Source organism: Lasioglossum baleicum, chromosome 10 (assembly GCF_051020765.1).
Source record: "Lasioglossum baleicum chromosome 10, iyLasBale1, whole genome shotgun sequence".
Taxonomy (NCBI): Eukaryota; Metazoa; Arthropoda; class Insecta; order Hymenoptera; family Halictidae; genus Lasioglossum; species Lasioglossum baleicum.
In genome coordinates this window covers 13,223,288-13,235,528 of record NC_134938.1, presented here as the reverse complement: position 1 = coordinate 13,235,528, position 12,241 = coordinate 13,223,288, and the positions used below count along the sequence as shown (strand labels likewise).

The 12,241-nt window shown below is 37.1% G+C and overlaps 1 long non-coding RNA gene across 2 annotated transcripts in view; it reads right to left on the bottom strand.

The window, feature by feature from the left end:
- The window catches only part of LOC143213170 (uncharacterized), a 137,303-nt gene that overhangs the window by 111,536 nt on the left and 13,526 nt on the right, over positions 1 to 12,241 (bottom strand). The gene's annotated exons all lie outside the window — the stretch shown is intronic.

Genomic DNA, 12,241 nt, shown 5'->3' with positions numbered 1-12,241 from the left:
CAAAATTAAAGCGACGTAGAAGTACGAGAATAAATCCTATTAGAAGAATCCTAGTAACAAATTTTACCAATTGTTTGCTTCGCATTGTTCAGAAAGTTGCAATTCGTACACTGCAGATTTTTGTGCGAAAACATAGAACCATTATTTTCAATATTAATAATTTTAATAACTAGAACCTTCCGACGTTCTAATAATTTAATATTGTAAATGCATATAGAATTTATTGATTGTGTTGCTCACTGATAAAGATTCTTGAACCGTGTGCAAAAATAATGCCAGAAAACATGGACGCTTAATAAACAATACGATATTGTATTACACTCTAAGAAATGTAGCAACAATATTAACTGCTTTACAATGTTCCCGAAGATTTTAAAAAATATGTGATTCATATATCATTAAAATTTCATATTCATTTAATGATATTTTAAAAGAATGTTGGATTCTATATAAAATTCTTGTAAATAATATTACTCCTTGAAATAATATTAAATATATAAAATTTCATATTAATTTAATGATATTTTAAAACAATATTAGATCCTATATAAAATTCTTGTAAATAATATTACTCCCTCAAATAATATTAATTATATAACATTTCATATTAATTTAATGACACGTAGCAATATTGTATTTATTAATTAACCATTTGGTTTAATAAATATATTCACCGTTTCCCTTGTTAAATTACTACAAAGTTAAGGGGCGAAACTTTATAGAAAATAAATGCCCGATTTAATTAATATCACTTTGAATTTATTCGATAAATCCAAAAAACCCCGGCTATGTTGCTTTTCGGTTTTCCGGTCGAAGATTTTGGAGCAAGGTTCGAGTGAAACCATCGCAACAGATAAAGAACGTATATCTGGGCCACGAGACACGCCGTGGGAAATGTATGCGAGTTAAATTTATGCTATTCAAATGCACGATAAAAGTCAAGCGATAAGCCTCCGCGCCAGTTATCGGATCCGCCATTGCGAAACGAAGAAAACTCGGCGACGCCGCGGAGCGTCGGCGAAGAAACGGGGGACGAAAGGCGCTTGATCGAATCAATCTAACCTAATTATCCCCATGAAAATCCGATCTCTTTTTATTACTCTCGTTTAATATTCATGGGGGGGCTACCGACGGTTAATTATTCGACACGATGAACGGTTAATTCGAACGAAATCGGACGAAAAGTGCGGATTAATTAGATGATTCGATTGCCGGCCGCCCCAATCAAATTCCCGGCAAACTCGCAATATTTTTACAAAACATTTCTTTCACCTCTCGACGATTATTATGATTATGCGTTTTTCAATTTTTGTTAGCAAATTTTAAGAAAGTGCAATCATGTAAAATGTTATTTTCAGTGTTCGCAGAATTAAAATAAATTAAAATCGTACTGAATTCGGTGGAATATTATTTTCTAGCATTTTCGGAAAATTTTCAAAAGCTAATTGCATAAGTTCGTGCCCGATTTGAAAATAAAATTCAATGGTTAAATTTTGAAGAATACAACTCTTTACTAATCATTCTTTTCTAATTGTAGAAAATTTAACCATCTTTTAATTTTAATTTAACCATTTTTTAACCAAATCTTTAACCTATCTTTAAAATTTAACCATTGAATTTTATATTCAAATCGGACTAACTTATGCAATTATGTCATATAATTGCGTAAGGATCCGCAGTCGAATTATGATCATTAAATACAGTGTTTAGGTGTTTACAATTGGTAGGAAAATTCGATCACTTTCTTTATTGCTGAGCGAACTGGCAACATTTAATAAATTTAACCAAATAATACGACTCTTGAATCATTTATTGTGATCTGCGGATCTTTATGCAAAATTTGTTGTTAATTTGTTGTTAATTAAATAAAAGACAGGAGTCGAGGAAACGTATAAGATTGTAAATTCTAGAAAAAGAATTAAAAGATACAAAAATTGATGAATGTAAAAATTGATAGAAATTGATCTGTCATTCTCAGCCAGAACATATTTGTAATAATTATTCGATAATTACATTACAAATCGAATGAGTCAAATAAATATAAAATAGATATAAGACAAGAGAGAGAGAGAATAGGTAGAATAAAATTATCATTTTAATAAATTGAGGAGATTAACATACAATAAAATATAATAATAATGATATTGCACTTACTCATTTTTGTTTTAAACGCATAAATTGCACTATATTTAAAATAAAGATGATTATATGTATACATAAAAAAATATGATTAAAATTAGTAAAATTATTTTTATCATTCATTATTGTATTGTCTATTAAATTCTATTGTCTCGCCACTGTCGCAAAATGGCGAGATAGAAATTCCCGGGGAAAAATGCGAAAGAGAAGACAGAAGAGGAGTCTCTGAAGGAGTTAGGCGGTCGCGTGTGAATTATGGTCGTGACGGTCTCGGTGCGCGGAAAAATTAGTGATTCGCGGTAACTATAGTTGTTCTCGAAGGAAGTGCGAAGTGCGGTCTAACGCGGCAAATTGCTTGGTCGGTTCAACTACGAACTTGGGGAGCATGAGCGGAGCCGAGGAGAGGGATCTATTGAACGACACATCGGATTTGTTGAAACATTTAACACTGACGCGTGTTAATCGTTACGATGACCCATTTTATTCCGCGGCGAAGGGGAACGTCTCTTTTCAACGATTTAGTGCCCTCCAAATTGGTTCTTCTAACACCGTGGCGAACTGTTCACAGTGGCCACGCTAAACAGTAAGAAAAACTGTACGGAGTTCAGGCGTTTTAATACTTCGACGCGCAGAAACCGAGGCCTAAGTCTCGCGATTAGGCCCAGCGGCGGATTTAGGGCTTATAGGCTACAGCCGGGGTTGCCAATAAGTAGAGAAACCACTTAACACGCATCATTTTCCGAGGAAATTCTTCTCTAAATATGGAAAGCATTAATAACACAGTTTTTCAATGTGTTTTTCTAATTTTAATTATTATACGCTCCGCAAATATTGTTGGATTTTATAATTATCTTTCTATTATATTATAAAATAGTTCTGTAGTTCTGTCACGCAAAAACCTCCGAGCGGCGAAGTTTTCTGACGGGAACCGAAAATTTAGCGACGTGACAGTGTGTATTTTTCAGAGAGAGAGAGAGAGAGAGAGAGAGAGAGAGAAACATTAAAATTATTAAGAAAATTAATTCGATGTTGAACATATAGCTTGAAATGAACGAAGATTATTTTTATTTTGCTCCAAAATTAGAGCTCCAAAAATGTTCAACACTATAAACCACACGAATTACTAAAGAAAAAATTTTAATAAATTGCAAACAATATTATACATATGATTTACCGTTTTTGAGTGCATAAAGATTGGCTGCTTTTGTAATTATTATTGCTAAACTGTTGATTTTCATGCAAAATAAAAATGTGTTGCGTTAGCTACAAGAAACAGGTGTTGTCAAAATTTATTTCCTCCCTTGATCATTTTAATAAATTGTAAAAAATATATGTTTGTCACGAATGCATAAAATCCGCAGTCTAATAATGTTACAATGTTACGAGACATTAATTCCTTTCAAGTTTCGCGAAATAGTTAATCGTCGATCGAAATGGAACAAAGCAAATTCGGGACGCGTTCAAAATGGTGGTGCGACACTAACAAGCTCCTATCGGATGCTGTTTATGATAAACAACGGGACACGCGCGTGCGTTAATAATTTTGCGGAGTGTCGGGCTGCTCGATGGCCTTTATTTAACGATGAATTAAATATCGCCGCTAGTTCCCAATTAATCGTACTAGTTCTCCATTTATCGATCGCGCGTATGTTTATGGAACGGTGAATTCAGTCTCACGGTAATCGTAGATTACACTTTAAAATCGGCCACATAATGCGGGCAATCACGTCCCGATAATTCGTGACCGAGAATAAAACATAATATTGATCGACATTCTTATCTTTAATTTGATAATTAGCGTTTTAGTAGGCTGTGCAAATTAATTGATCGGGAATTTGTTGACAAATAATGAAAATTCATTTTCATTTGAATTTTCATTTGAACATTTCATAAACAATTACTTAATCTTCCATTTTGCAGGTAGAAGAATTGGATTCAAAATAAAGTTGCTAATCAATTTACAATTAATTTGTGTCTATTACAGAGACTGCAAACTAATTAACAATCAAGAAGTATTCGGAATTTATGCAAAACCGTCCACGAAATATGGAAATTTATTTTTGTAAATTGTATATGGTGAATAATCCTTCAAGATTTTAAAACAGTAGCTGCTAAATTAAATATGAGTGTTATTATCATGTTTCGGGACTGAATAAAATTTTATTCTTTTCTAACCAACACATAAAAATTATTGAAGACTTTTAGAGAGAGAGCTTAGTAATGTTTCAAGCGATTCGAGCAGTTCGCTCTGTTAGAAAGTCTTTTGGATTTCATTAGTTAATTTTCGCGACAAAGCGCAACACTTCTCACCCGTTCCAGGCCCGTTACGTTAACTCGCAGCAATAATTAAAAAATTCCGGGATAATTCTGTGGACCATCCAGTACACCTTGTTCCTCGATCAGTAAAAAAGCGTCGATGTACCTATGAGTGTGTGTGTGGGAGTTGGTCAACGGAGTCGAAGCAATTAAATTCGCCTGCCGATAAAAAATCGACCGGCTGGTGTTCGCTCCATCTTTTCTGCCGGAGCTAGGCTCGCTGAAATTATCATTATCGCACGTCCGCCGCAAAGTGCATTTTTAACTTTATTAATCCGGCCGACCCGCGGCTAATACGCTTCGCAAACACACCCGCGAAACACTTCTGCTGTTGGATTAAGAGCGGGTAATCTCGGAACCCGCGTACCACCTCTAAATTGCTGAACGATCCGCGGGATTCCTCGTTCCTTTAATTAAAAGCCGACCAGCAGCGAGCCGCTAGAAATTATTTTAAATTCGCCCGGCGAACAGTGAAAAATCACGTTTGTTGATCGCACGCCGTTTCCCGCGCGCCCGCTACTCCAATATTGGGCAGATATTCGTGGAAAGGAAATTTTTCTTTTCTACTATTCCGTAACTGTGTCAGCTCTCGAAATTTCCAGGTAGAGAAAAATTCTTTGCGCTACATTATTAATAGACTACGGATCTTTATGAATTTATGAAGAAATTGGTTGGGGAAGATATATGAAAAAGTGAAAGATTTAAACAACTCTAGAATCTGCTTCCCACGATCAACGCAAAACATTTTTATTTCGCATACAGATCCGCAGTCTAATTATAAATACTAATTTTTATGCGAAATAAAAGTTCAACGGGATTGTAAGAATCAAGGTGCGTGCAGAAAGTTCTTTTACTAATCTAAGCTGAAAATAACATTTTTCTGTATTCAAATAAAGATACACTGCGGGTTTGTATATACAATAAGTATGTAACTCGATTGTAACAATCAGGGGGCCATTAAAGTCCTTTTTATAAATTATCATAATTTATGAAATGTATAAAAATATTTTTTATAAATTATAAAAAAAGATAAAGTCATACATTGGTCTAAATTTCTATATTCTGACATTTTCTCTGTATACATATTTTAAATTGTTTCTACTGCTTTTTCTCGCAAATGCATAAAATCCGCAGCCATCACTAAATCGTAAAAATGAGAATTATTTTGTGGGCGTTGAAACGCACTCGAAAGCGATGGGAAATGTTCCGTTTCCGATCGATGCACACGTCTGTTATCGTGGAACGACACTTATCAGTTGCAGTGGCGCCGAATTCCGAGGGCCAGGGGCCCATCGTTTTCTTCTACGAAATTCGTCCGACTGTCCACGGAGATCGAAATACATCCAACTAATCTGCTGATATTTAACTATTAATTTGGCGAACGTCAGCAGCATTTGAATGCAATCGGTGTAGAACGAGCAGCAAAAGTGTGGACAATCTTCGTGGAACGCAGACAGGGGAGGTAGAGTTGATCGCGAACGAACTCCGGCATTTTATCGATTCGCTATCCGTCGTCCCTTGTATCTTGCCCACTGGCCCACGATTAAAAGCACTCCCTGGTTCTGATAAACCGCGTCTGAATATCTCCCAGCGCGATTACGTCAATTTTTCACCGTTTACGTATTTAGAAACAACCAAATCGAATTGTTATTCTCCCTTTAACAATCTAGTTTTGTCATAGATGCATCAGAATCGGCAGTCTACTAACAATAAATAATATTTAGGTTCCTTTAGATTAATCAATTAGACTCAATTAGACTCCTAGATCTTTATGCAAAATGAGAGGTTCGTGCATTTATCGCGAAACTCAGGAGCTGAATATAAATTTATATTTTTCACTAATAATATTAATACAGTAAAAATAATACATATATCAGTACTGCTGGAATTTGTTAATCTTCTCACTGTTTCAAATTGCTCCATATCATTTTTGTCAAAATTTGCATAATTCAATTAAAAAAAGAACTTCTCGCAGTCTAGTAATGTTTAGAAGTAAATTATTTGCAAGACATTTAGACCAAATTGAATCAAGAATATTTATATCATATTTTAACTATCAGAAGCCAATCGTTTCAATGATAGAATCATAGAAAATCATAGAACATAGAAAAAAATAATGAACGATCAAAATTTGCGACGGAAAAAAGGAGAGCGTATGGGAAATGCTATGAACTATGTCTCTTTCTTTAGGACAAGGACAGACATACATAACATACCACTTCTCCAAAATTTGTTAATAACTAACAATGTAAGCATCAAACCTGCATAATTCTGAAATGGGAATGTATCCAAGGCTTCATTTTACATTCTACAATCTTCAAATTTCACCAATGAAGTCTTTAAAGTTACTGAATTAATTATGAAAATGTTACTTGTCAAACTATTCGAGGTTATTCGCGAAATTTCGTCACTTCCGTTACACTAGAAAATTGTAGCCTCCTCAGCAAAAAAGTTTCATGTTACTATTCTTATTGGTGGCAGATTCCCCCTCTACCATTCCCCCGCTGCCGCCCGGTCACGTGACGCGTCTCGTCTCCGTCGTGCGTGTGTCGCAACGTCACGTGACTAACCCGGAGCTGGCAGAGAGAGGGGGTAACGATTTCCCGGGCGTATTGTTTCGTCGACGACCAGCAGATCTTGGTTTACAGTCACTTTAACACCGCTTATTATCCGCAGCGGCCCGTACGAGTGGACTCCAGCCTCGATGAGACCGCGTCGTTTGTTTTCGTTCTTGCGGTTCGCTCGATCGTAAACACCGCGTCGGATTATCTCTGCGGGACACGCTGTCCGCCATTGTTTCTTTCCTCATTGGCCTGCCCGTTAAACACGGGCCTCCCGGGATTCCCTCTTGCGTTTCACCACAGCCCTTCCTTACGGGCTGTTTCAATTTTCGGACTCCATCAAGAAACGTCGTCTCTCGGAGTCATCCCCTCGTTCTATGTCGCGTATTTCCATATCTTACTATTCCATACCAGTATTACTATATCTCGCATTCCATATAAAAAAGACTATAAAAAGTAAAAAATAAAAAAGTATATAAAAAAAGCTTTTTAAAAACCACGCTTATATTAACCCTTTGCACTCGGAGATATTTGAAGTCGAAAATTAAACATTTCTTCCAACCAAGAATATTTCCACAATAATATTTCCATTCTCTATGATCTTTTAAATTTGATGGATATGAAATTGGTGGATACCCCATACAATATCTAGCTGTTTAGTAATTATTAATATTTAATAACGTAATCAATATTTCGAATAATGGTACAATAAATTTTAGTGGCGCCTCAGAGTCGCCATTCGAGTGATAAGGGTTAAAATGCACTAAAAAGGGGAAAATAATTTTTTTAGACGTTAGTCGCTATAAATGAAAACGTGGTGCGCCGACGAAGATTACGTCAATACAGTTTAGCGCTCCACGCTTTTTTATTTATAGTCACTAATGCCTAAAAAAATTCTTTTCTCCTTTCTAGTGCATTTTAATATAAGCGTGGTTCTAAAAAGTTTTTTTTTTAACAAATCTCCACCACAATCAATCCAGTACAAATGAAACTCTCGAACCGACACAAAGCTGTTGCGAAGCGACACGCTTCGAGACGAACAGCCTCGCGCAGGCACCGAAAGCTGAGGAGGGATGAAAATTGTAAAGTTGAATGAAAACGTTCCCAGCTCGAGGGAGGGGTAGGTTAGGATCACAGTAAAAAGAGTCTGGAATAACGGGAGCGTCGCATCGACCGTGACGAGTCGACGAATCGAAGGTATACAACTCTCTCGATGATTCGAGCGTTTAGAGTCGGCTAATACTTTACTCGAGAGATTCGTAAACACACACACACACACACAGAGAGAGAGAGAGAGAGAGAGAGAGGGGGGGGGGAGGCATTCAGCGTCGGCGTCGACGGCGTCATCGGCGTCGGCGGCGGCGCGTTACAACGTTAGATCCCGAGCAGCCACCTGTACGCCCGGGTCTTTATCGAGCCACCAATTGTTTGCGGAATGAAAATATTGTCCCTGTAAACAAGTGGCTACATTGTGCCAAGCGATCGCGGCCGCGGCACCACTCGCTCCGCTTGTTCGCTCGCTCGCTCGCACGCGCCACCGTTCTTCGTTACAACAAATCACTCTACCCCCCCCCTGCCCTCCTCCTCGATCCGGTTTAAGCACAAGTGCGCAATCGAGCGGTGTTTGTTTCGATTAGTACCTGATCCTTAATCTACGATTAAACAACGATTTGCTATTTGACCTAGATTACGCGTATCGCGGCCGCGATCGATCCTACACCGAATCTCTGCCTCCGAGCTCAGCGTCGTCTTCCAGTTTCGACAACGTTCCCCGCGCTTATCGCCGTCGGAAGATGCTAATCTTCTAGTGCGGGCCATTGTGATCATGGTGACTGTCATTGTGTAGTTTGTGCATTTTTGGACTAATTGGTTGATGACTAGACTGCGGATTCTTTATGCATTTATGGTCAGTCCCATAAGTATTCGTAGGTACACCCCTTTCGATAATCGGAGAAAGGAAAATGCAAATGAAACGTGTTTTTATGTGTATTTGGTTCTTCCTTTATCTATTTAAGTCGTATTTTATAGTTAAAAAGAAGTATAAGATCCAGAAATATAAATTACAACAAAGTTTGAAAGCGATCTACTATCCGTAGTCTAGGTAGACTACGGATATTTATGCAATTATGGCTTTTGGAAATTTTGAAAAATTGCTAGGATATGAAATATGACAGAGTTTAGCACGATTTTAATTTATATCAGACCTAAAGAGGCTACTCTACCACGGAAAATAAGAATATATTTTATTCCACTTTCTTAAAATTCGTCTACAAAAATTGCATAAACATGCCCTGTCTGATAATTAGTAAACAAAATTGGTGAAAATAACTAACAGTCAGAGAACTGTCCTTTGAAGTAAATTTCAAATGGAACACTTAAAATAGTGGGGAGTTGTTGGCAACAAAATTGAAAAATAATTTGGAGTGCAATGGGTTAAAACAAAATAACTTTTTTATAATTGTCCCAAACGATCTGATTGTTCGTGAGCAATTAGAAGCATTGGTTTACTAAATGATGAGCGAAAAAGGTTTTCCAAAAACAGAAAAGAAAATTTATATTTTCTATATGGCTACATTTATATTAATGCTTAAATATTGATTACAAACGAATCAAGTTGTATTTCAGTTAAAAAGAAAGATGTAACACTCATATTTGTGTTAGACTTTGTGCAAAATCTTCGTGACGAGTGCGGCTCGGTAAAATACGACAAGGGACGGAATCATCCCTTGAAAAAATTTTCTTGTTTGTGAAATATCTCGAGAACAGCAAATAAAATGAAAAAAACGTAGAAACAAAAGTTGCATGGTATTATTGTGACTACCAAACTGTGTGAAAGAAAATTTTGAAATGCATTGTTCTTTTGAGAAATGCATTTAGAAAGATTCGCTTTGTGCAATTTTGCAACTGGTCAACTTACTTGGAGTAATTCGAACCTGTGTAAAGCAACATTTTTGTCAATGCATTTCTCAACGAAAAGAATGCTGAGGACTTATCAGCGGTATTAATAGTGAAGCATTAGTGGACCACCCAGGTCGATCAGGTAGTCGCCCTTCAGAGCCCTCAGCGTCCGCTCGCTGTCCCCGTGTCGCCTGTTCACTCGTCTTCTTATAAAAATGACAAAACACTTTTATCGAGCCGGGCCTCTTGACTCTGCGCCTTCTTTCGGTGCTTTGAACAAAGTCAAACACTCTTTCCTTGGCGAACTCCGACGAGTATGGTTTTTCGTTGTTCAAACACGTTGCGGGGGTACAAAGAGTTTTGGGTAAAATTTCCAAATTCGACGATTGATTCCAAGCTGTCCTAGTTTAAGTAACCTACACTTTACATTTTCAGCAACAATTACTTTCACATTTTTGTCTTATTCAATTTAAATTCCATTATACTTAACCCGAGTACCAAGTATAATTTATTTTTTCATAAGTTTTCAATTGAAATTCTGTTTTTTCTTTTATTTCTTGGTCTGCGAAGGAACAGATTAAGATTATTAGAGGAAGAAACGAATATTTATTTAGTAGGTACTTTCTAATTAATGCAATCTCCATTTTTTCATAAAAATCCACATTCTAATTATTATGTGTATACATTACCCAGTAAACTAATCCTTCTGACATCTTAAAAAAGGATATTAAACGGTTCGGTTCAATAAAAAAATTATTTTTGACATAGCTTCACGATCAAGCATTGCGCAACATGATTGAGCGTGAATGATTGACTAATTAATACAATATAGATTTTCGTAAACATCATGCTGTACAATAATTATTGCGCAATATGCTTGATCGTGAATGATTGACTAATTAATAAATACAATGTGAATTTGCGTAAACATCATGCTGTACAATAATTATTGCGCAACATGATTGATCGTGAATGATTGACTAATTAATGCAATGTGGATTTGTGCAATATGCTTGATCGTGAATAATTTCGCCCCCGACCCACCTGAATTTTACTACCGATGCAATTATCCTCCCACCGAATGCAGGCGTAGCAACCCCCTCGACTCCCTAGAGTCGAAGTGGTTGAATTCCCGAATAGTAGAATTTTGAAAATTTATGCCACGTCACGGCAGGTGCTCTTGTTCGCATGATTTTTTCACGGAGTCCGGTCGCGTACCCGGCGGAGGGAGGAGGGGTGTTTTTCGGACGTGACCCGACCGCGGATGCACCTGATTTTCCAGCAAGGCAACCACTCACGAAACATTGACTTCTCGACGGGGCGGTTTGTTGTTCGTAAAGCCTTGAAACAACAAACCCCTTGGCACCCGACGCGTTCTCGTCAAGGGACAAGCCGACGGCGGCGGTAATCGCGTGACAGGTATTTAGGTTGCCGTGTGCCCCGCGCGCGGACAGATATTTTTCTAGGCCGGCCCCCGAGACACTTAACAAGGATTCCCGGAGACCGGGACCCTGGCCCCCAAAATCAGAGACACCGAGATTTCCGAATATTTTTTTATTTTTTCTTCAGCCCTCTGACTAGGGAAGTACCCCAAGTGTCCGACTTCGATTTTGATAATCTTTTGTGAGACGACGGTGTATGGATCCCCAATAATGTCTGCAAAATATTAGGTGTAGCTACACAATAGTTTTAAAGATATAAACAATTGAACTTTCACGCAACCTGCTTACACGGCTAATGGAACTTCGAAAAGGTATGAAAGTTTAATTGTTTATATCTTTAAAACTATTGAGTAACTACACCTAATATTTTGCAGACATCATTAGGGATCAATATACCATCGTCCCGCAAAAAAATTATCAAAATCGAAGTCGGACACTTGGGGGCACTCGGGTCCTTCCCTTGTGAGCTGCACCCCTCCAGCGGTGAAATTTTTAGGAACAAATTGGGCGATTTTCAGTCCCTCGTAGTTGGTGTCAACTACGGATCTTTATGCATTTATACATTTATAGCAAAATTGAGTAGATGAAATTCAAAATTGTTGGAAAATTTTTTAATTTGCCTCCTCTATTAAAATCACTAGGGGAAGAAATAACATTCAATTTAGTTTCTACTCCTTGCAATCGATGCAGACAATTTTTATTTTGCGTAAAGATACCCTCAAATATGTTTTTAAAATTCCATAAATAATCCAAGGATTAATTGCAACAATTTTAATAAGTCGATAATAATTGTCTCCTCTCATAGAAAAATAATTTCTAATTTCGCATACAGGGTGTCCCATAAATATTGCATTCAAGAGGAACAATTCCCGACGTCATTTGAAA